The sequence below is a fragment of the Taudactylus pleione genome, unplaced genomic scaffold (genome assembly GCF_031769625.1).
Source record: "Taudactylus pleione unplaced genomic scaffold, aTauple2 ptg000040l, whole genome shotgun sequence".
Classification (NCBI taxonomy): Eukaryota; Metazoa; Chordata; class Amphibia; order Anura; family Myobatrachidae; genus Taudactylus; species Taudactylus pleione.
In genome coordinates this window covers 11,130,535-11,157,705 of record NW_028284442.1, presented here as the reverse complement: position 1 = coordinate 11,157,705, position 27,171 = coordinate 11,130,535, and positions in this window count along the sequence as shown.

Here is a 27,171-nt window from a genome sequence, read left to right as displayed (position 1 = left end):
CGAAGAAGAGTTCAAGTGTCTTACCCCAGGAGGGGGTCTCAAGTCTTGTACCCCAAGAACAAGGGTTTCCAAGTGTTACTCCCCAAGATGGGGGTTCAAGCATCATACCTCCAGAGGAGGTTTCTAGTTATGTACCCCAGCAGGGGGTATCAAGTCTCATAGTCCAGGGGAAAGTCTCAAGTTTTACATCTCAAAAAGCGATTTAAAAATCTGTATCCCAAGGAAAGATCTCTGGTTCTTTACTCAAGGAAGAATCTTCTAGTGTTGTGTCAAAGTTAAATGTTTTAGTGCCCAATCCGTTAAGAGGTTCACAAGATGATGCTACCACTACATTTAAAGGTATACCTCAGGATCCATCTGATGTTTCTATGTCCATTTGTTTTGATGGAGATATAATGCAGTATTATGCTTTGGTGGATTATTTCATCGCTATTATGAAATCCTCTCCATGGTCTGAAATCAAGCCTACTAATGTAGTAAAATTTATAATTTTATCTTTCCGAGGTAAAGCTTGGGACTGGGTTGAGCCTATTTATGATTCAAAGGATCCGATGCTGTCAGATTTAGTAGCCTTTACTGCGGCAGTCATTAAAGAATTTGGTCCAACTTATCCTTACAGTTCTCTCGAGGATACTCATCTCAACAAAGTCTCAAGTTCTGGGGTACCACCCTCTGCTATTAAGCTCAGATGCATTTCTGTGAGTCCGTCTCAAAAAGATCCAGTTCAAAAACAACCTGTCCCGAAGGATAAGACTAAAGGAGGCATAAGATTGATGAATTATAATACAGATTCTGACTACGATCCTGAGTACAATGAAAAAATAATTTCGGTAGTTCCCGTGAAAGACACTTTGCAACTTAAGTCTTCTACTTCTAGTGGTTCGAAAAAGTCTCGGAAAAAAAGAAGAGTCGATGACTTCCTGGTGACCAACCTTTCTATGACAAGTTGACCATTTTTTCCAATTATTTAGTCCCAATTGAAGTTTGAGAGACCATCTGGTAGTTGTGTACCTTGTTTTTCTAATATTCAAAAACATCTTATGTCTTCAAAGATTTTTGACTTTCCTGTGTTTTCAAGTATTTTTTGTGTCTTCCTGAGGAGTTCCAGCTGAGCTTTTATGGGTGTTCGGTGCCCACCCTAAAAGGAGGGGGTACTGCCAGGGTTCAGCCTAGGATCGGCTATCTCTTACCTCTGTGCCGGCTTCCCCTGACTTCCTTGTGGTCAGACGCCTGGTGCAGTGAGGGGTGAGATGCTGAGTATTCTACCTTAGGTGCTTTTGCGGACTTCCATGGTCGGCTGTGTGTTTTGGGGATCGGAGTTCCCATCATGGGCGCCGCCATGACAGATCATCTCATGTGACAGTCCTCCTAACCAATGGTAGCATGATCTCAGTCAGCTGATGTTGTGCTCCAATAATCTGCTACCCCTTGGTATAAATCCGCCCCCAGAACTTCAGGAAGATGCTGTTCAACTTCGTTATTCCAAGTGCCTGTGTTACTCCCACTGTTTATCTGTGCTAAATCCTTCAGCCTGCTCACAATTTCCCAGTTTCCTGTATTAGCTTCCATGATAAACCTTACTCTGTGACTTTTGCTTTCTCACAGTACTTCAGTGTTGCATGTCCCTTCCCTGTGTGTCTTTGTATATGTGCTGCTAATTCTATTGCAGCTTTCCTGTGGCTATTACCCTGTATCACTGAAGTGTCAGATTACCTGCTGGTATTAATTAGCTCACAGCTGGACCCCCCAGCACATGTCTGTGTCAATCTGCTCTGTGTCTTGTCAGTGCAAATCTGCACTAGCAGTTAGCACTCTCCCAGTGTATGCCTATCTTCTCTATATGTCTTGTCTGTGCAATCTGCACCTGCATATATAATTATTCCCAGTATTTTGCCTTTGCCCAGTACCAGCATTTCTAGCTCTCCCAGTATTTGGCCTTTGTCCAGTACCACATTTCTAGCATTCCCAATATATTCCTTGAGTCCACTCTACTCTTGTATGTGCAATCCCCAGTTTGTGTTTTCCTGCATATTTAGCAAACTTCAGTACCTGCCTGTGTCCACATCTCCCTGAGCTGCTGAGCTAGTCAGCTCCTGGATTTCTTAGTGATTCTTAGTACATTCTCAGTAATCTCATGCAAGCCGGTGATCAGGATTTCTAATTGTGTTCCAGTGTATCTCCAGTGTTCTAGCAATAACTTAACGTAATATAGTTTCTGGTCTTCTGCCATTCCCAGGTACCTGTCCAGAGGGCTGCAACCTGCTCACTTGGTGCAGCGGAAAACCAAATCCCAATTGGAGGGGTCACTGGAGAAAACCACCAAGTGACTTAGACACCGCGCCTCTGGGCAGGTCTAGCCAAACCTGGGTTCGGCCGCAAATAGGAGACCTAGCCACAGTCACTCCGATAGTCACCTGAACCCCCCTGCTCACCGTCCTCCACAGAGGATCACTTTCACCGGATTGTGACAATATCCCTCTTTTACACAATTATGTTGTACAGCAATTATTTTTCCTACAGGTATTGCAATTATATATATATATAGTCAACATAAAAACAGATATGTTTCTCGGACAAATTTTTTTTATCTACAGTACACTAAGGGGTATATTTATTAAAGTGAGAGTTTTTAGAAGTGGAGATTTTGCCCATAGCAGCCAATCAGATTGTAGCTATTATCTTCTAGAAGGTGCTAGTTAAGTAGACTCTGATTGGTTTCTATGGGCAACATCTAAACTTCTAAAAACTTGCACCTTAGTAAATATAACCCCTAGACTTGATACTGGTACGTTTCCTCAAATCATTACAGTTTACCACAGAAGATCAACTTTATATATCCTGTATGGCTAGTATACACTGATTACACTACAAACAAGGTGGAACAGACTTTTTTTTAAAATGCTGTTTGAAGTGGATACATTATCCGACTTCATCCTATCCTAATAGGCAGATGTTTTCAATTTTTTTTATATAGATACACTGACATTGCTTTAAGTAACTAAAGCCTCCAAAGTAGCTACTATTTTCTTCAAAGCTGGAAATGTCAGTAGATATGCCTATGCAACATAATTACAGTAAGGACACAATAAATAGGTATCTATTAAAAGCAACATCTGTCTTTAATTGAACAATCCAAGTTTATAGGAAGGCAATACATCTGCATTTTGGGACTAACTAATTCACTGATATTTAGATGCTTTTGTTTTTATTCTACTTCCTTGTCTTATTCATTTTTAATAAATATTATACACCAAGGCAATCCATCGCACTTTGAAAATACATCGTAATTTATATTTAACAATACTAATTGTGCATTTCATTTTTAATTGCTCTGTAGAAATTATTTTAATAAATTCTTTTATTTCAAAGACAACACTTAACTTACTGAAATTGGTGAAAATTATGAGTCATTCATTGGACTTGGAATTTAAACTGTGGGCATGATCTACTCTATGGGATTCTTTAATTTCCGGGTCTTGATCTCCAACAAAATAAATTTCTGGAACTTGATAAACTTTACATTTTAACATTGATCTTTGTTATTATGTCATGCCTGTATTTTTGTGCATATTTCTTTATTAACTCAGAAAACACCCTCTCTTAAAATAATTTACAGAGACTCAAACACTCAAACATTTTGGGAACTTCCTGATTCCTTTGGGTTACATTTAGCAGAGCAAACACCTCTTGATCCTACCAAAGTCTAATAATGTTTATATAGTACATTTGAAAAAGCTTCCTTTTACATTGTTGGAATACCTTACAGCAGTGTTTCCCAACCTCGGTCCTCAAGGCACACTAACAGTCCTGGTTTTAGTGATATCCATACTTGAGCACAGATGGTTAAAGCAAAATAACTGAGGTACTAATTAAGACACCTGTGCTCAAGAATAACTATCCTCAAAACCTGGACTGTTAGTGTGCCTTCAGGACCGAGGTTGGGAACCCCTGCCTTACAGTTTACCTCTTCAATCCATTCAACAATCTTAAACGGAACTTGCCCCTGTGTGAGGAGCTTACATTCCACTGAATGTTGGTTTGGTTTGCCTTTTAAATTATTGCGGTTTTACAAAAACATTTGGTAGACTTGCCGGAAATGTGTGAATGTCTGCATCACACAGTCTATTACATTTACCCCTAGGACTCAGTCTTAAAAGTTGAAGGACATAATTTTGGATCACCAATTATTAACCAATCTCTGGGCCTCCTGGGCATGTTGGTAATGTTCCCTATAATAACACCTCAGCAATAATAGTGTTGTATTAGAGCAGGGGTGGGGAACCTTTTTTTTGCCGAGGGCCATTTTGATATATATAACATTATATGTGGGCCTTGTGCAGGCCATGCCCCCTCCATGTGACATCACAAGGGGACGGGGTCACAATCGCCGGTGATAACAGCAATGCCGAGAGCATCCTGAGGATGCTCCAGGGAGCTGTAAGGGCTGTGGTGTGACCGTCTGAAGCGTCCTAAGGATGTTGCATAGATTCTGGGTGCAGGGTGCCATTCTAGGTACCCTTCAAGCCAGATGAGGCTAGCAGAAAAAAGCTCAGAGGGCCAGACCAAATGATTCCGGGGGCCTTATGTGGCCCCCGGGCCTGAGGTTCCCCATCCCTATATTAGAGCAATAGGCTTCAATGCACATTTCTGGAGTGTGGCTTCTTTCACCCAAGTGATACCATATTGCCCTTGTGGATGTCCACCATATACAAACATAAATGGAGTGATTCTACAGTTGAGACAAAATAACAGTGCTGTTAGGGCATGGAACCACACTTCCACCCTCACTTGATATCACATCTGGGTCCTTTAGCAGAAGGGGAACTAGGATCAACTGAAAACGGATCAACCCCTTCATGCTCCCATAGTGAATTGGGTGCTTCACCGGAAGCCTATGAGGGACAAACTAACTAATGACTGGAATAAGGTTGACCATTGCATGTAGCTTACAAAAGAAGTGTATGTACACAACAAATACTGAATGATGCAGAAGGCATGACAGCGTTGTATACCTTTTTTAATGTCTTCTGTGCAGAACCCCCCCAGTTCTGATAAAGTGATACCATTATACATTCATGGTCCATTTTCCCTGTTTATCAAAGCAGTAGGACAGAGCTTAATATCCCTATGCATACAGTACACTCATATCTTGAAAGTGATTTTTTTTTCTATAGATTTTAAAAGCAGGACATACTGTACATGAGTCACCAGACCATCAGGGTATAATAGAACCAAGATCTATCTTCACAGGACACACTGGTAACACAGTCTCTTCTTAGAGGTAAGGCACAATGGCCCAGCATAGAGAGACTGACATTTTCATGCATCACAGGCTCACAGGTCAGATTAAAATTTGTCAATTTGGCCCAGTTTTTGGCAAAGGAAACTCTATATTATTACTTTCTCTTTAGTATCCTCTGTCTGGAGCTAATTTGTCATAAAGTATTATTAGTAGAGATGAGTGGGTCCGGTTCTCCGAGAACCGGACCCACCCGAACATTGCAATTCCAAGTCGGATCCAAGTCCGGCTCGAGTTTTCCAACCTGACTCTGATCCAAAAACGAGGCAGAACGTCATCCTCCCACTATCGGATTCTCAAGGGTTTTGGATCAGCGCCATTTTCACTCCGGCTGTGGAGAGTGTACAGAACAGACGTGCTCTGCTCTTCTCTGTTGTTCGAGGGTGCAGTTTTGTAGTTGTTCAAGGGTGCAGTGTTGTCGGGCTGGGGCTGTAGTACACAAAGTGGGGGGTGCTGCCATGTCACTGTTATCCTGTCAATCAAGGGGCCCTGTTCATCTCTGTTGTTCAAGGGTGCAGTGTTGTAGTTGTTCAAAGGTGCAGTGTTGTCAGGCTGGGGCTGCAGTACAAAAAGTGGGGGTGCTGCTGTGTCACTGTTGCCCTGTCAAATAAGGGGCTAGGGCTGAAGTTCATAAAGGGGTGCTGTGTTGTCCAGGGGTGCTCTGTCAATCCAGGGGTGCTCTTCCCCAGTATAAAAAAAAGTTAAAGTTAATAATTATCATTCCACAAAAAATAAAGAGATTTTTTTTTCTTTTTTTGTGTGTGCTAGCTATGCTATTATTGTTCGGTGACACTGCCGGCCAGACCGCAGTTTATCATCCATGTATTTGTGACTCTGCAGGTGGTCTGTCCACATTCCGCAGCGGAGCTTTGTTGTCCATAAAAGGGTGCTGTGTTGTTCATCAAGGGGCTGCTACCTCGTCCAGGGGTGCTCTTCCCCAGTGTAAAAAAAATAAAAGATAAATAAATTAGCATTCTACAAAAAATAAAAAATAAAATGTTTTTCAGGTTTTTTTTTTGTGTGTGCTAGCTACGCTATTATTATTCTGTGACACTTCCGGCAGTTTACCATCCACGTATTGTGAGACTAAAAGTCATAGCGCAGAGTGTTATTCATATTCATAAAAAATATTGTGACACTGTAAGTGGTAGCGCAGTGTCTTATTCTTATTCATAAAAAATCTAGTGACACTGTAAGTGGTAGTGCAGTGTGTTATTCTTTTCTTATTCAAAAAAATCTTGTGACACTGTAGATCATTTATACTGCAGTGTAATATTTAAATTTGGTACAAATTGACGTATGTGCTGTACCCCACTTCATTCATTTTTGTTGATATGGAGAACGATCAGGTGAGATGAGAGCAGGGATCACATACTAGAGCTGGAGCTGCTGCCAGTGCCACCAGTTATGACAATACTAGTCCGTCTACATAATCTACTAAAGCACATGCCCAAGGGCATACAGGGCTTAAGTCAGGGCATCTAAAATCAAAGCATCAATCTTTTGCAATGGTAAAGAGAAAAACATCAAAGGGAAAGTTAGTTGCAGAAAGACATAAAATTGGCTATATGCCTTTCACCACACAAAGTGGCAAGGACAGGCTTAGGCCTTGGCCTTTTTTTATGACTGGTGGTTCTGCCTCTTATGATGATGCAAGCACAAGTGAACATGCTGACATAGAAATCAAGGATGCTTCTGTGGAAGTGCAGCAGGATGAGCAGGATATTTGTGTAGCTGATGCTAATGAGGATGTTGATGATGAGGATATTGTTGATGAGGATGTTGTTTGTGTTAATCAGGCACCAGTGGAAGAAACAGTTGTTGCCCATGATAAGGAAAAGCCCATTGTCATGCTTGGGCACAAGACAAAAAAATCCACTTCTTAGTGTAGAATTATTTCTACCCAAATCCAGACAACAACTGTCAAGCCATCTGTACCCTTTGTAAAGCCAGTTTAGGTAGAGGTAGGAACCTTAACCATCTAGGAATCTCCTCCCTGTTACGTCATCTGCATGCATCCATCCAAAAAGTTTTTTCAAAATTCAGAAACTTTGGCTAAAAAAGTACCAACAAGCAGTCCAGCTTCAGCTAGCTCCCTTTTCTCTGCTAGATTCAAGCACCTGCTATATTCACCACCAACCCCTTCATGAACAATATCAATCATGAAGCAATTGGTTTGTTTGAGCCTCCCCCCAAAACAAGCTACCAATGGGCAGCTGACATTGCTGGCAATGATCTCTAGATGCACAAACTGGCTTTACAGAGGCAAGATGTTGTTGCCATCATCATCCTATTCCTCACCCTCATCAGTGTGTACATCATCTTCACACAATATTAATTTGTCCCCACTGGAATCCACCATTACAGATGCCTCTGTAATTTTTGGATGTAATTGGCATAGAATTTGTAGTTAATTTTCTTTTCCACATTTTGAGGAAGTAGCCTCCTATGCCAATTGCTGACGAGGTTCCCAGCTGTGCTGAAAATTCTTTCTGAGTACACACTGGGGGATGGGCAAGTAAACCAAAGCCAGTTTGTGCAAGGGCCTCCAATTTGCCTTTTTTTCTGCAAGTAGCTAAACGGACTGTCTAACATGCCTATTTGGATGCTATCATTAAAAAAATTTAAACTAGTCTGTATCAGATGCATTCATAGTAGAGGTCTCATTAATTGTAAGCAATTCTTTTAGACTTGACCAGATGTCAAAACTTGGTTGTGTTAAAGCATCTGCATCACCAAAGGGTCTTCTGGGACAGTTTAGTTTTTTCTCAGCAGATGTACTTGCTGGAGAAACTAAAGGAGAAGCCATTGCTGCATCACATGCCTCTTGAGCTGACAACTTGCTTACCAACAGCTCTTTGCATCTCTTCAGATCCATGTCCATTGGGAAGAAAGACTTAAACCTAGGATCCAGCACTGTCACCAAAATGTTTTGATGCAATTGTAATATCCTGGCAACCCTTGGATCCTGGTGAAGTGAATACAGGACTTGATCTAAAAGTCCGAAATACTTATCAGAATCGCTTCGTTTTAGCTCCTCCTTCAGTTTCTCAAGCTGCTTTTCCAACAGTCTTATTAGGGGAATTACTTTAATCAAGCTGGCAGTGTCTGAACTCACTTCACAGGTGACTACTTCGAAGGGTTTCAGCACTTTGCACAACATGGAAAACATTTTCCACTGAGCTTGAGTAGGGTACATTCCCCCTTCTCCTTCCTATGTCATAGTATGCTGTGTAGCTTTGGATGGCTATTTGCTGTTCCTCCATCCACTGAAGCATATAAAGGGTGGAGTTCCACCTTGTAACTACCTCTTGCTTCAGCTGGTGGCAGGGCAAATTCAACATTTCCTGCAGATGCTGCAATCTGCTACATGCGCCTGCTGAATGGTGACATTGTCCAGAAATTTTTCAGGCCACAGAGATCATCTTCTACATGGCCCTGTCATTTTTAAAAAAAATTTACACCATTGATTATGTGAGCAAAACATGGGACATGTTGGAATTCACCCAGCTGTAATGCTCTCACAATATTGGTGGCATTTTCAGAAATCACAAATCCTGAGGAGAGTCCAAGTGGGGTAAGCCATTTTGCAATGACTTTCCTGAGTTTTTCTAAAAGGTTCAGAAACAAACAGATCACAGGTGCACAACTCCAAATTACTAATTATATATAAATACATTTGTAATCAAATTTTGCAATCTATAGAGGTTTTTAGCATAATCTTGGCCAAGGTTATGGGCCTACCCACCATATCCAGGTAACCTCTGTCGGGTAGGTCCCTAACATACTAGGGTTCAAATCCAGAGTGCAGGACACCCCCAAATAAGCCCAGACGAGCCACCCCACGCCATAATAGGAAAAGTGAAGTGTAAAAGAGATAGTTAAAGAAATTAAAATAAAAAGGTGAAGTACATGTATAATAAACAAACAGTAAAGGGTTAAAATGTTGTATAAAAGAAAAATGTGTTATAATGCGGTGCCCTGAAACAGATCAGCCAAAGCAATTTAGTGGGACCCATGCCCCAAAACTGAACCAAAGTTGCACTACAGTATATAACTTGTAGGACTTACCTAGAATTGTGCCTAATACTAGTGTGCATATACATTACCAGACTCTATGCTTTTAAACCAATAAGGGGGGGTGCTAGTCCAGACTGAAGGCATCTCCTTTCCCTCAGGTGTGCAATAAAGCACATTAAATAGAGTATATAGGAAAGATTCCTGGACTGCACACCCAGTGCAGTGCAGGAATTTTTCCTATTTTTCTAAAAGGTTGCCAGCAGTATGCCTCTTAGTGAAACTGGTTATACACAGAGTAGCCTGCCTCTGAATAAGCTGCTGTTTCTTAGATGCTGCTGCTGCTGTTAGTGCCACTGAAGGCAATACACCCAACCAGTGGGATGTTACAGTCTTGATCTCTTGTGTTTGCTCTGTTCTGCTTGTCCACATGTCTGTGGTTAAATGTACAGTGGGTAAAACAGCATTTTGGAGGCCACTAATTAAGTTTTTTTTAATGTCCCTGTACTGGTTGGGAATTGAATCTAGATGGGATTTGGTACCAGGGACACAGGACCTCAATTAACTTTCTAAAACCCACTGCATTATTGGTGTATATTGGATGCACAGCTAATACCAGCATAGATGTTATGGCGTCAGTGATCCCCTGTGCAACTGGGTGACTGTTGTCATACTTGCTCCCCCTTCCAAAGGATTGTTTAACAGTCAATTGTTTAATAAAGTACTACTAGTAGTCTTGCTGGTCTCCTTCTGGGATGAAAATCCACTCCCAGCAGCAACAGGCATAGTGCTCAATGATTATTCTGGGGCAAGGACTGATGTGTATGATTTAAATATTTTTAGTAAATGCCTCACAACCTCCCCTCCCCTCCTCCCTCATAAACTTGCTTCATAATCAAAAAATTAAATGAAATTTACTACTAATCAAATCTTCCTTTCCCTGCCTTCATCTACATACATACTCCAACTCCCTCAGGCCTTTTGAATAATAAACACATATGTTTCCTGATGTCCCATGTTGGAAGTTGAACTGTAAGGATACTGGCTATATACCTTTCTACCTATACCTTCTAAAACCTGCCTATAACCTCTAAGATTTACGCTATTTGCGTACGCAGTCATACAGTAAAATAAAGAATTTAGACCTTGAACATGTGTTTCCAAAGCACAAAGTATTATTCAACCAATGTACAGATAATACACGCTGTGATCTTAGTACAATTTAGTGCAAAGAAATTATACAGACCCAAGATACAGTCATACATACGCAAGCGCTCTGGGACCAGATTCCATCATCAGCAAGACACCTCTGTCAATCAGCAATCAGCAGAATAGACTAGAAACCCAGGGTCAGAGCACACATATTTATACCCCCCTAGAAATAAGCTGAACAAAAGAGAGGCCTTGTTGCGATTCCAATGGCTCTCCTTCACGGTGCGTTTGTTACAAGGCACTTAACAGGTTGATTCAAATGGCCACAGTCCAGCCTCCAACAGCTGGTTGCCTTTGTTTTCCCACCTCATGCAAATCTAGACTGTTGGTTTCACAAAGTACATTTTGGTTCTTTATGTCTTTACGGTCCATAAGTTGCGAACGCATGTTCTGATCTTCACACTGATGATACCAGAAAGCTGTGGATAAAGTGCAGATCAGTATAATATAAAACACGGTTTATTTATCATGTATTAAACCTTAGATACCAAATAGTCTTTATTTCACAGCATTTGTAATAAATGAATAAAACTTGGATCTTTTACTTTATAGCTATGAGACCTTTTGTGTAAGTGTGCATTGTGTAAGTATTAGGGATATGAGAAAAGATGCTAGTTAAGATTTTCTGATTTGGGGCAGATGTGCATGCATGCAGCTAATAAACAGCGTTCGCATGCAGGATATTGTGCATTTGCTACTGTGCATCATGTCAGCAGCGCAACTGTGCGTAATGTGCGCTGTTTCTAAATGAGATTCCATTTATGATAGTTTTAACACACATACATATATATATTATATAGATAGATATATATATATATATATATATATAGATATATATATTTATATATACACACACAAATCTCATTCCTTACTAACAGTTTCAAACTGCAATGCAAATGTGTTATGGGCAGTGAGCTTCACTTCGCACACAAGGTGGAGACCCCCATTCTGTCTGGGAGTGAGACTAAAACCTGTTTAGGATTCAGACAAATTCAATTTTGTAGATCAATGTCTGGGTTATATTACAATTGCCACAACTATACTTGTCTATATACAGGGATTCCCAATTTGTATGTAAAACACTCACAGTATTCTGGTGTATTGTCTATTCTATTTACTTTTTCAGGAGGCTGTTTTTCTAGTTGTTTTGGTATTTCTCTATGCAAGGTTGTCCCCAGAATGGGCCTGTCATGGCTTCTAAAAATATTATCAAAAACATTGCCATCTGTACTTAGATCGTGAGTTGTAACTTAAAATGGTGCTGGTCGCAAAATGGCGTCTTGCAGATTCTTGTTTCTAAAATGGAGTCTAGCTGCCATTCTCAAGATGGTGTCGCGCATGCTAATTTTTTACTTTGATTCCATCTCAGCCGCTAATCCAGCTTTGACTGTCCACCCTTTGATAGCGAACAACATGCTATCACATCCTGATGTTAAAATTAATTTTAGGCATACATACATATATTATTTAATGTTATTATGGGATGGCATAAGGTGGTTCTTAATTCATCAATAATGTGTCTCTAGGAGGGGACATAAAACTACAATTATACGCATACCGCAGACCTTGAGAGATCATGTGAAAGATGTGGGGATGCAATAGTCCTATAAAGGAAGTCTTGAGGGGGATCAGGGACTTACATTATTTGAGATGTTTGAAAATAACATTTTAATAATAATACATTTCATGCACGTCTAAACATAATACATTATATGATGGTATTCCCAAGTTCAGGTTTGTAATGCAGTTCTATATTTACCTCAGTATTCATATTGTCATTACTGACCACCATCATAATTTCGTTCCTTCGTTTTACCTTATTCTTACATTTTCCACACTTCAACATAATAGGAGCACATCGGACACATATGCCAATTACTATGATGATGATGACCAGTAGAAGGATCAGGAAGTTGCCTATGCTTGCGATCATTTCCTGGGCCCATTTCCCTAGGCCTGAGAACCATTTTACAGGGTTTAACCATGACACCCATTCCTCTACCTTTTCCTCTACTTCAGCCATTGAAGCATTATGGTTCTTCCGAAATTCCCATTTCAGCTACAGAATTTCATCCATCTTTCGATCTATTACTTCTTTGGGATTGCTGGTATCATTGGTGACATAGGTGCAACACTTCACTCCAAATTGGGTGGCCAAGGTTACGCAATATCCTCCAGTGACAGCAGTTAAATAATTTAACACTAGTCTGTGTTGCACCAGTTCTTTCTTGTACGCTTGCAATTCTTTACCTGTATACCTGAAAGTGTCATCATACATCTTGGTGATATTATCTATCAATTTAGCAAGATCCTGAATATATCTAAAATTTAGTGTACCCCGAGTGATCCTGGTGGGATCCAATGCTACTAAATCTTGAAAGCCAGTTGTCTCACTAATTAACTGAGTGGCTTTATGCAAGTCACCAGGTATCATATTGAATAATAAACACATATGTTTCCTGATGTGCCATGTTGGAAGTTGAACTGTAAGGATACTGGCTATATACCTTCCTACCTATACCTTCTAAAACCTGCCTATAACCTCTAAGATTTACGCTATTTGCGTACGCAGTCATACAGTAAAATAAAGACTTTAGACCTTGAACATGTTTCCAAAGCACAAAGTATTATTCAACCAATGTACAGATAATACACGCTGTGATCTAAGTACAATTTAGTGCAAAGAAATTATACAGACCCAAGATACAGTCATACATACGCAAGCGCTCTGGGACCAGATTCCGGCATCAGCAAGAGACCTCCGTCAATCAGCAATCAGCAGAATAGACTAGAAACCCAGGGTCAGAGCACACATATTTATACCCCCCTAGAAATAAGCTGAACAAAAGAGAGGTCTTGTTGCAATTCCAATGGCTCTCCTTCACAGTGCGTTTGTTACAAGGCACTTAACAGGTTGATTAAAATGGCCACAGTCCAGCCTCCAACAGCTGGTTGCCTTCATTTTCCCACCTCATGCAAATCTAGACTGTTGGTTTTACAAAGTACATTTTGGTTCTTTATGTCTTTACGGTCCATAAGTTGCGAACGCATGTTCTGATCTTCACACTGATGATACCAGAAAGCTGTGGATAAAGTGCAGATCAGTATAATACCAAACACGGTTTATTTATCATATATTAAACATTAGATACCAAATAGTCTTTATTTCATAGCATTTGTAATAAATGAATAAAACTTGGATCTTTTACTTTATAGCTATGAGACCTTTTGTGTAAGTGTGCATTATGTAAGTATTAGGGATATGAGAAAAGACGCTAGTTAGGTTTTTCTGATTCAGGGCAGATGTGCACGCATGCAGCTATTAAACAGCGTTCGCATGCAGGATATTGTGCATTCGCTACTGTGCTCATCAGTGAGCTTCACTTCGCACACAAGGTGGAGACCCCCATTCTGTCTGGGAATGAGACTAAAACCTGTTTAGGATTCAGACAAATTCAATTTTGTAGATCAATGTCTGGGTTATATTACAATTGTCACAACTATACTTGTCTATATACAGGGATTCCCAATTTGTATGTAAAACACTCACAGTATTCTGGTGTATTGTCTATTCTATTTACTTTCTCGGGAGGCTGTTTTTCTAGTTGTTTTGGTATTTCTCTATGCAAGGTTGTCCCCAGAATGGGCCTGTCATGGCTTCTAAAAAGATTATCAAAAACATTGCCATCTGTACTTAGCTCGTGAGTTATAACTTAAAATGGCGCTGGTCGCAAAATGGCGCCTTGCAGATTCTTGTTTCTAAAATGGAGTCTAGCTGCCATTCGCAAGATGGCGTTGCGCACGCTAATTTTTTACTCTGATTCCGTCTCAGCCACTAATCCAGCTTTGACAGTCCACCCATTGATAGCGAACAACATGCTATCACATCCTGATGTTAAAATTAATTTTAGGCATACATACATATATTATTTCATGTTATTATGGGATGGCATAATGTGGTTCTTAATCCATCAATAATGTTTCTCTAGGAGGGGACATAAAACTACCATTATACGCATACCGTGTACCTTGAGAGATCATGTGAAAGATGTGGGGATGCACCAGTCCTATAAAGGAAGTCTTGAGGGGGATCAGGGACTTACATTATTTGAGATGTTTGAAAATAACATTTTAATAATAATACATTTCATGCATGTCTAAACATAATACATCATATGATGGTATTCCCAAGTTCAGGTTTGTAATGCAGTTCTATATTTACCTCAGTATTCATATTGTCATTACTGACCACCATCATAATTTCGTTCCTTCGTTTTACCTTATTCTTACATTTTCCACACTTCAACATAATAAGCGCACCCTGGACACATACTCCAATTACTTTGATGATGATGACCAGTAGAAGGATCAGGAAGTTGCCTACGCTTGCGATCATTTCCTGGGCCCATTTCCCTAGGTCTGAGAACCATTTTACATGGTTTAACCATGATACCCATTCCTCTACCTTTTCCTCTACTTCAGCCACTGAAGCATTATGGTTCTTCCGAAATTCCATTTCAGCTGCAGAATTTCATCCATCTTTCAATCTATTACCTCTTTGGGATCGCTGGTATCATTGGTGACATAGGTGCAACACTTCACTCCAAATTGGGTGGCCAAGGTTACGCAATATCCTCCAGTGACAGCAGTTAAATAATATAACACTAGTCTGTGTTGCACCAGTTCTTTCTTGTATGCTTGCAATTCTCTACCTGTATACTTGAAAGTGTCATCATACGTCTTGGTGATATTATCTATCAATTTAGCAAGATCCTGAATATATCTAAAATTTAGTGTACCCCGAGCGATCCTGGTGGGATCCAATGCTACTAAAACTTGAAAGCCAGTTGTCTCACTAATTAACTGAGTGGCTTTATGCAAGTCACCAGGTATCATATTTCTTTTGCCTCTGTGTTCATACTGTGTGTGAAGATATGGTGATGGTGTGTTTTTATGAATACCGAGCATTTCAACATGTGTGAGGGTCATAATCTCTGGGACTACTCTTCCCAGGTAACACAAACCTTTGGAACTCAGGGAGAGCCATTTATATGCTTTTCTTCCACATATAAAATATACATTATCGGGGATAAAATGCATCATTATCATTAATCACATTTCCCTTGCAAACAGTCCTGTTTCAGGCTCTTCCATCTGGTACATGCAAGTTTCTGGTTGTATTATCTTAGCACAATATCCATCCATCTACCAATAATTTCTTTGGTGGAACTCAATGTATAATGATACCTAAAGCTTCTCCCATTAGATTTAATTGAGCGTAACAGATCATGATTCATAGATTCATTATCAGCTCTCAGTGAGAAGGTTATCGTCGATTATTCCCCATCACTTCCCAATTCCCTGGTTTATTGGGGTTGGTTATGTTAAAACAAAAAAGTGATCTATCTGCTTGGAATTGATATAATTTGAAATGAGGTGGTTAGGATTAGAGGAATTTTCCATCCAAGGTTTTCCCTTTTTGCAATTCTAAAATTTCCGTGGTATTCAGCGGGAATGGCACCAACCCTACATTATGTTGACCCTGTGGCACATGTGAGCACACCCAACAATCAGTTTGATTTAAAACTTTGCCTATCATGCTATGATAATCCTCTAAAGGATACCCACCCCAGTACGGGTTATATTTAGGTTGGCACCTTTGGATACAGTTCTCATCAACTAGGGACCCACAAAACTCACAAATACAGGAATCTTCAGACGATAAACCTCCACACCGTTCCCGAGTATCCGAAATAACAGCTCTTTTAACAATTACAGTACTAAGATTGGTCAAACACTCCCCTGATTGACATAGCACTCCTCCTGACACCACTCCATCAGCGCTGCCATCAGCTCCCATCTCCTATATCGGTCCCCCGACACAGAAACCGGACATTCCCGAACCAACCAGGATGGTGAACACTCTAGAAGAGAATATGAAAATGAACACAGCAGGCCAGTCCATTGTCACAACAAAGACCTGCAAATTTCTTTTAGTTCAGGTATCTCACTACGACCTTTTCAATCCTCCCGGAACAAGCTTGCGATCGATAGGTCCACCTTATCAGCCTTGTCTCTGCCTTGTTTCTCCACCAGTTGGTTGACCTTTTTGCAGTGAGTGGAATGGACCCAGGTATCTCTTTCAGCCACCTTCAAAGATGTAGTACTTGTCAGCAGCACCTCGTATGGACCTTCCCACCGATCAGTGAAACAATCTGAACACAAGAAATTTCTGATCATAACATATTCTCCTGGTGCAACATCATGACAGTTAGTTTCAGGCATATCATGGGACAACAATTTCAGTTTCTGCTGTTGCTGTTTTAACTGTTTACTCATTGATATAAAATACTTTACAGTTACCTTGTTGTTACTCTTCAAGTCTTCCTGTGGACTTATAATCAAATGAGGTTGTCTACCAAGCAGTGTTTCAAAGGAGGACAGATTTAGTTGTGGTCTAAGAGTGGTCCTTATACTATGCAGGACCAATGGTAATGCTTCAGGCCATCCTAGTCCAGTCTCTGCCATGATTTTACTTTACTTATTTTTAATAGTCCCGTTCATCCTCTCTACCTTGGCGCTGGCCTGCGGTCAGTAGGGGTGTGAAGTCGACTATTGATACCCATCAGTTTACACATATTTTGAAAACCATCACCTGTGAAATCGGTATCCCTGTCACTCTCAATAATTTTAGGGATAGCATATCTGCGTACAAGTTCCTGTACTATTTTCTTGGCAGTAAACGCAGCAGTATTAGTGGCTGCTGGGTAGGCCTCGACCCAGTTAGAAAATACGTCAGTACACACTAATACATACTTGAGATTCCTGCAGGGTGGTAATTGGATGAAATCAATTTGTATTACCTGGAAAGGTCCATCAGTCGGTGGAATGTGGGATGGTTCGGTAGGGATCACTTTCCCTATGTTCTTCCTCAAGCAGGTCAGACAGGACATTGCTTTCTTTTCTGCTTGTGAAGAAAAACCCAGTGCTTTCCCAGATGAGTCAGACCGTGTGCTGCCTCAGCCAGGCTGTGGTAATATGCTTTGGGGGCTACTGACTTACCTTGTCCGTCCCTCCAGAGCCCGGAGGACTCTTGCCCACATCCCTTGGACTTCCAGATGGACTTTTCCTGGATTGAACACACATTTTGCATCTCAATTAGTTTCAGCATATCAATTGTTTGGAAAGACATAATTTGTTCTGTTGGTAAAACCATTTTTAACTCTGCTGCCCATTATTCAGCTTCATCAGCTCTGTTGTTTCCTAGTGACACCGGGTCACTCTCACATGTATGGGCTTTGCACTTAATTACTGCCACAGTTTTGGGCAGTTGGATTGCTTTTGAAAGATGTTTTATGTGTCTGGAATGTGCAACTGGTGTGCCTGCTGCTGTCATAAAATTTCTCAGACGCAATAGAGCTCCAAAATCGTGCACGACTCCGAACGCGTACCTAGAGTCAGTGTAAATGTTAGCAGATTTGCCTGCTGCCAATTCACATGCTCTTCTTAGTGCTACTAACTCTGCTACCTGGGCTGAGTGAGGAGGACCAAGAGGTTCAGTTTCTTTGATGTCTGTGTCATTTACAACAGCATAACCTGTACATAACTCACTTGTGTCTGTTTGTCTATGACAACTCCCATACGTGTAAAATGTCACATCCACATTCTCTAACGGTGTGTCACGTATGTCAGGTCTAGCAGTAAAGGTCTGATTCAGATATTCCATACAATCGTGTGTATCATTATGTCCGCTGAACTCACTTCCCGCCAGCAACCCATCTCCTTCCACCCGTTGTATATCATGTTGTACATATGGTAAATATGTTGCTGGATTCAGCGTACTGCATCATTTAACAGTGATGTGTGCAGGTGCAATTAGAGCTAGTTCCCATTTGGTAAACCTAGCTGAAGAGACATGTCTGGTTTGGGCAGAGTTCAGCAGAGCAGACACAGCGTGGGGAGTATAGACAATCATATCATGACCCAATACTACATCCTCACTTTTACTCACCAATAGAGCTGTCGCTGCTACACTTCTTAAACACGTTGGGAGTGATCTTGCTACAGTGTCCAATTGGGCACTGTAGTATGCTACGGGCCTACTGGCATCACCATGTTTTTGTGTGAGGACACCTGCAGCACAACCATCAGCTTCCGTACAATACAAATCAAAGGGTTTTTCATAATCAGGTATTCCCAATGCAGGTGCTTTTGTCAGACTATCCTTAAGATTAATATGCCTTGATAAAGCTAACCAAGCGAAATGCGCATTGGCATTTGCCGTGTGCTGCTCTATTAATGTGACAAATTGCAATAGATACGTGTTGTTGTGTGAATTATAGGAAATGCTATCCTTTTAAAATCTTATATATAGGAAAGATTTGTCCTGGTAGTGAATAAATATGTGAGTTTATAGAGAAATCAGAACGAGTGCAGGTGGCATGTCAGTAATGCTGATCCCGGCATCGGACTTGCACCGCACTTAAACTGGTAGATACTGAAACGAATATATATGCAATCTCACTTATAAGATACTATCTATAATCCAGCATATGGTGGTGAAAGTATAAGATAAAATGATTTAAGGAGAATATAACATAAGCTAAAAACGCTGGATGGTATAGTAGATTTCACGGGGGTCTGAATGAACAGCAGCTCTAAGCCGCTTCATAGTTTGTGTGAGTAAGAGGAAATTTCATCCTTTTAAATTTGTATATTATGATAAGATCTGTTCTAGTAGTGAATAAATATGTGAACCTACAGAGAAATAAGAAAGAAAAATTGTAGGTGGCATGTCAGTAATGCCGATCTAGGCATCAGACACCTCATCTAAACAGGCAGATACTGCAACTATTATAAATGTAACCTTCCTGGTGAGATTCTGTCTGAATTTCAGTACATGGAGTGAAACCATAAGATAACAGACTTCACGGGGGTCTGAATAAATAGTATCTTAAATTGCTGTGATCTATCTATTACTTACTGTAAGGAATTGAGAATATGCCGAGAAACCAGGGAAACAAATACCTGAATGAACAGCAGCTTTCAGTTGCCGTATAAGGAAAATAGGGCCTGATTCAGAGCCGGACGCAATTAGCGCTCGCTCGTCCAGAAAATAGGGGTGGCTATTCAAATGAACCGTTCGCTCTTTGCGGGCTGTTCACACCTCTAGGTCTGAACGAGCGAACAAAACTTGCGGTCGTTTTTTGGAAAAATACGCCCCCTGGCCGCTCGCATCCTACGTCATGTCCGCTATTTATTAGATTAATCGAGTACATCGACCAGGGTATGAACTGCTCGCTATTCTTGTGGTTGGTTTTTGCTACCACAATTTTGCGAGCAGTTCTGGCTATAAAATAACCCAGTGACGTGGTCAATGACGCTGCTGTTTTAATTATGCACACCCATAAAACGCCCGTGTTGACCTTTAAGCACGCCTGCGTTCTGATCTCCACTCCCCGTTTTCAAGCACCTTCCCCTGTTACCACCCACATACGCCTCCTCCTGTCACTCATATTAGCAGGCATTCGCTATTTTGCGAGCACATGAATTTCGACCGCACTGACTGGTTCGCGCATGCGTATATCGATCCGTACGCATGCCCAGTTGGGCAAACATCGCTCGGAGCGAACGAGCGGCCGCTTACGAGCGGCTCTGAATCAGGCCCATGGTTCGCAGCTCTTGAGATAAGAATTACTAGCTTCTCACTTTCACTTTATGAATTGGCAACATTTGTATCTATGTTTAGCTAACCAGCAGCTTTTAGCTGCCGTGGAATAAAAGCAGTTCTCAGTTCTTTGGATAGAAATTATCAGCCTCTCACTTTCATTTTATGAATTGGCAACATTTGTATCTATGTTTAGTTAACTAGTAGCTTGTAGCTATTGTGCAATGAAAGCTATTCTCAGCTCCTACAATAAAAATTCCCAGCCCTGTGCACCCATGTATTGAATTGGCAACATTTGTATCTATATAGTACTTTATAGGATATAATCTAATATAAGATACTAGTAGCTAATACACATCTACATTCTCCAATAAGGAATAAATGAAGGGAACTACATTTATATTTGCTGGATGAAATAACCAATTTTTGGAATCACTATCTTAAACTATTAGGACAATAATATACACAACAATAGACTAAATTATATATATATATATATATATATATATATATATACATATATATATATATATATATAAGACAGCACATGACCTTGTTTTTAAATTGACTTTACTCTTTTCACAATTTTCCTTTTCATTTTCTTATCACACTATAACTACTATAATAAATATAAATTTTAATATTTCACTTTTGTAACCCTTATCCATGGGTATAAATTGAATCATGTATAGATATTAAACAGTAATAAGCTATGTTTAAGCATTGATAATAAAATGATTTAGAAATCAATGAGTAATAACATTGTATACTCTAATTTGATAAGCCCGATTTAATATTTTAAAGTATATCTAATAAAAATTTATAAAATTTTATTCTTTAAGGAGGGTTTTGAGTGCACCCACTATACAATTGATTCCTTTTTCTCTGTGTATATATATATCCTTAAGATTAAGGAAAGCCTGCTCTGAATCCTCTGTGTGTATGACATGGTCGGGCTTTGAGGAAGAGACTAAGGGCCTGATTCAGAGCCGCTCGTAAGCGGCCACTCGTTCGCTCCGAGCGATGTTCGCACATCTGCGCATGCGTATGGGTCGAAATGCGCATGCGCCAACCAGTCATTGCGGTCGGAAACCGAGCGCTCGCAAAATAGCGAGTGCCTGCTAATTTGAGTGACAGGATGAGGCGTTTGTGGGTGGTAACAGGGGAAGGTGCTTGAAAACGGGGAGTGGAGATCCGAATGCAGGCATGCCAAACGGTCAAAACGGGCATTTTAAGGGTGTGCATAATTAACAAAGCAGCGTCATCGGCCACGTCACTTGGTTGTCTCTTAGTCTGAACTGTTCGCATGATTGCGGTAGGAAAATCCTACCACAAGCACTGCGAGCAGTTCAGACGCCTTTCGATGTACTCGATTAATCTAACAAATAGCGGAGATGATGTAGGATGCGAGCGGCCAGGGAGCGTCTTTACAAAATAGCGAGTGCATGTTTCGTTCGCTCACTCACACATAGAGGCATCAACAGACCGCAAAGAGCGAGCGCTTAATTTAAATAGCCGGCCCCTTTTTCTGAACGAGCGAGCGCAAATAGCGTCCGGCTCTGAATCAGGCCCTAAGTCCTGTAAAGGCAAGGCCAGAATAGAAGAACCTGGGATCCACATTCTACAGTATCCATACATTCCTAAGAAGGTACGAATTTGCTGTTGGTTCTGCGGCAGTGTCATGTACTGTATGGCCTGGATTCTGTCATTTGTGAGATGTCGTAACCCCTGAGTTAGGCAGTGTCCCAAATACTTTACTCTGGATTGGCACAGCTGTAGTTTGTCCTTAGCAACCTTATGTCCTGTGTGCGAGAGGTGAAGCAACAAAAGTTTAGTATCATTTAAAAATTACATAAACGAATCAGAACATAGCAATACATCGTCCACATATTGGATTAGAACAGACCCATTGGCAGGTTGAAAAGATTGTAAACAGTCATGCAAGGCCTGGGAGAAGATACTGGGGCTGTCTATGAAACCCTGGGGCAATCGTGTCCATGTGTATTGTACACCACTATATGTGAAAGCAAAAAGGTACTGACAGTCAGGATGAAGAGGTACAGAGAAGAAAGCAGAACAGAGGTCAATGACAGTGAAATGGGTTGCATTTGGTGGGATCTGCATAAGAATGACAGCTAGATTTGGCACTATGGGAAATTGGCTTTCTACCACCTTATTAACACCTCTAAGGTATTGTACCAGCAAGTAACCCCTCCCACCACTCTTTTTCACCGGGAAGATGGGACTGTTGGCTACACTAGCTGTACGAACTAAAATTCCCCGTTGTAATAATCGTTCAATTATTGGATAAACTCCTAATTCTACCTCCTGTTTTAGTGGGTACTGAGGAATTTTTGGAGCTTGCCTACCGCTTTTTAAGTTTACCATTACGGGGCTTACGTTTCAATCCAGTGTCCTGTCCGTCCTTGGTCCCAAGTGAATCTGGAATTTGGGATAACATTTGATCTACCTGCGATGGATTTCCATTTACACTGGTAGAGTGATACATTATCCTTTGGGGAGTGTCCAACATATCCCTCACCTCGTGCGCAACTCTCTCTGGGATATCTAGAAATACACCATCAGGGGTGCAATATATGACACATCCCATCTTACATAACAAATCTCTTCCCAGTAGGTTAGTAGGAGCTACAGCAGCCAGAAGGAAAGATTGCCGGGTATGCAATGGCCCGATAGTAACCTCTGTGGATTTTGTTAAAGGATAATGTTGCACTTTACCCGTTATGCCCATTGCTGGTACTGTCTTGTTGGTTACCTGTAAATTAACTGGAGATTTTATCACTGACATGGTCGCCCCTGTGTCTACAAGAAAAGGATATTTAGTACCAGCTACATCAACCATCATGACTAGCTCTTCCCTAGTACCTCCCGTTAACCTGACTATCTGTAGACTACAGGTATGACCTGACACCTAGCGTTGGCTCCCACTCTCCAATAAAGCATTAACGGCCACAATTGGAGCTGGTGCCTGTTGGACAGTTGCTGGTCTCTGTGCATATCCCTTATGGGGATATCCAGGTTTTCCCTGATTTGGGGGTCCTACCCTTTTTGCCATACAGTTTCTACTTACATGGCCTGGCTGGTTACAATTAAAACATGTTTGTGGATTGGATGAAGAAAAGGGTTGTTGTGCGAGTTGTGCAGAAGGAAGAGGTGGTGGGTATGGGTCAGGATATTGAGGGAAAGGATATGATTGGGGATATGTAGTTTGTGGATAGTATGGGACTTGTGGTTGTGCAGGGTAAGTGGGATAGGGTTGTGTTTGTAGTGGTGTGGGACTAGTGAGGGCATGTAACTGTTCAGGTGCAGGCGTGTGTGTGGGTGCAGGTGTATCTGCTGGCTGTGATGTCACCGTCATTCTTTCCAGAGCTTGAATACTGACAGCCATTAGTTTCTCGCTCTGGGTCTCTCTCTTGTTTGAGATATTTTTATCATGTTCTATGGCAGATTCTATTGTGACTCCCCTCCAGCCAGGCTGTGAGGTCTGAACCCGGGTTTTTAGGTTCTCTTTAAGGCCATCCATGAGTATGGTGACAATCATTCCCCTGTGGTGAATGCTATCTTTAATATCCTCTAACCCAGTGTACTGGGTGATAGCCTGCAGAGCCCGGTCGCAATAATCTTCTGCAGATTCACTCTCCTTTTGCTTTATGGTGAAAATTTTGTTCCAGTTAACTACTACTGGAAAATATATACCCAATTGAGTTATAATCCATGAAATATTACCTTCATTTACTTGGTCTGCTAAAGGAACATCACCATCCAATACGCAATCTGTGATGAATTTTGTCACGTCGATATTGCGTGGTAGACAGGCCCTTAACACCACCCGCCAATCTTTATTGGTGGGCTCATGAGAACTACCCAAATTTCTCAAAAATCTTTAACATTTGGCTAATTCCTTTTTGGGATTGGGGAAATCATTTATGATGGAATTTAGCTGTGCTCTTGTCCAAGGACTATGCATTACCACATCCCTTGTAGGTACAACTCCGTTTGCATCCGCATTCCCATTCGGAACAGTGATTGTCCGAATGGGATACAGACTGGCCGCAGTGCTACCTTTGACCTTATTACCTTGCTGGGGGTTTAATCTGTTGATGCAACGTATAGTATTAACAACTTCCTCCACGGGCTCAGAGGAGTTTAACAGTTCCCGTGCTGTTACAGATGGAGATGGTGGCACCACTTGTCATGGTGTCACATCTAACATGTGCACAGCATGGGAAATGGCAGACATAACAATAGGCTCATCATCCACATCATAAACATTTTCTTTATGGTTACTTAAGAGAGGGTACAAGTTGCTTGTTACATTTTTATGAGTTTTTTTCATGACTATCTCTGCACCTCCATCCACATAAGGTGGCAATACCTTCCGCAATGCTACCTTGCTGCACGTGCGCACCATTTTGCGGCTCGCACGCATTGCAATCCAGCACCACGGGTGTATTTGCTGGCAATGCGCTCGCAACGCTAGTTTGTGTAGCTTGCACATTTTTAAGCCAAGCATCCCCTTCATGCTGCCACAATTTTAAACATTCAGAATATTTTACTTTTTTCTCTCGAGAACGCATCAGACTGATGTGATCCCGGACATTATCCAATACATCTTTATCAAAACTACCAATCCTGGGAAACGGTCTAACACTCTTCATCGTTATTTTAAACCATACACCACAATACCTTATTGCATAAGTACCGTACTTAGTATGCATAATACGATGGGCCAATCCAAGCGGCGCTTCCATTAGCGGCACATCATTGTCTAACATTTCTATTGTTTGCGTGGCTCCCATCTTGGGACAACTCCTACGTTTTTCAATAAAAATTTAAACTGGTGAAAGACAATTAAGTTACTTTCACTTACCTGCGGACGCCTTTGAAAAAGGGTGTATCCGCAAACCCTATGGAGGACTTCTAGATGCTTCCACTCACCTACGGAAGTAAAGGCCGCTTCTGCTCAGCAATCCCTTTTTGACTACCTTTCAACTGCTAGGGGGCAGCAAAGCACCCTTTGTGTTCCAGTTGATTTCGTACACCCTCCCACCAGCTCACAATCACAAATTATGCGGTTCAATTATAGTGTTCAAATAAGCCTAACAGATCACACACATTGATTACTGAACGCTATAATCATGCTGGGGGCCGAACCCTAACAAAAATAACAAACCATACATCTGCTTTGTGTAAAGTAAATGGTAAGCTGCTACCGAGTCTCTAGGCCAACTCCTGCGCCTAGCACTTAAGGGTCCTACGATACCCTTAACATTTAGGTCCCGTGTTACACCCTAAACAAATACTCACTTTTTTCCTGCACAGAAAAATACACGTTAACACAGATATTAGCAACAATTGATAATGTAAACTCAATGGCTTTGTTTAAACACGTGGCAGCACAACCAGAAAATGCGTATACGCTATTGTGCAACTAGTCACATACATAATGATGTGACTACCACACATCCGAATGACGTACCCTTACCTACGTATGCAAAAGTGCGTCCCTATTGCGTGCAAAAATGCGACTTAGCCGTGTGCGCAATACACCCCTTTTAAACGCAAAATACTATCAACAAAGGAAAACAAACTTCTTCCTCTCTTGTCCCTGGATTGTAGTCAGTGTCTCTTGGTCACATGATAACGGATAGCGATCTCTCAGCATCGAATGGTTGCAGGTAAGACTGCTTGTGGCCACTATCCACCCTTTGCTGAGATATAGATATCCGTGTATATATCGTGTGATTAGGTACGTGACTTCACTATGAGCCCCCAACTAAGGATACTGGCTATATACCTTCCTACTTATACCTTCTAAAACCTGCCTATAACTGCTAAGATTTACGCTATTTGCGTACGCAGTCATACAGTAAAATAAAGAGTTTAGACCTTGAACATGTGTTTCCAAAGCACAAAGTATTATTCAACCAAAGTACAGATAATACACGCTGTGATCTTAGTACAATTTAGTGCAAAGAAATTATACAGACCCAAGATACAGTCATACATACGCAAGCGCTCTGGGACCAGATTCCGGCATCAGCAAGAGACCTCCGTCAATCAGCAATCAGCAGAATAGGCTAGAAACCCAGGGTCAGAGCACACATATTTATACCCTCCTAGAAATAAGCTGAACAAAAGAGAGGTCTTGTTGCGATTCCATTGGCTCTCCTTCACAGTGCGTTTGTTACAAGGCACTTAACAGGTTGATTCAAATGGCCACAGTCCAGCCTCCAACAGCTGGTTGCCTTCATTTTCCCACCTCATGCAAATCTAGACTGTTGGTTTTACAAAGTACATTTTGGTTCTTTATGTCTTTACGGTTCATAAGTTGCGAACGCATGTTCTGATCTTCACACCGATGATACCAGAAAGCTGTGGATAAAGTGCAGATCAGAATAATACCAAAAACGGTTTATTTATCATGTATTAAACCTTAGATACCAAATAGTCTTTATTTCATAGCATTTGTAATAAATGAATAAACTTGGATCTTTTACTTTATAGCTATGAGACCTTTTGTGTAAGTGTGCATTATGTAAGTATTAGGGATATGAGAAAAGATGCTAGTAAGGTTTATCTGATTTGGGGCAGATGTGCACGCATGCAGCTAATTAACAGCATTCGCATGCATGATATTGTGCATTCGCTACTGTGCATCATGTTAGCAGCGCAACTGTGCGTAATGTGCAGTGTTTATGCATGAGATTCTATTTATGATGGATTTAACATATAGATATATATATAGATATATATATATATATATATATATATCATTCCTTACTAACAGTTTCAAACTGAAATGCAAATGTGTTATGGGCAGTGAGCTTCACTTCTTAAACAAGGTGGAGACCCCCAGCTGTGAAGCTGGGGCCATTCTGTCTGGGAGTGAGACTAGAACCTGTTTAGGATTCAGACAAATTCAATTGTGTAGATCAATGTCTGGTTTATATTA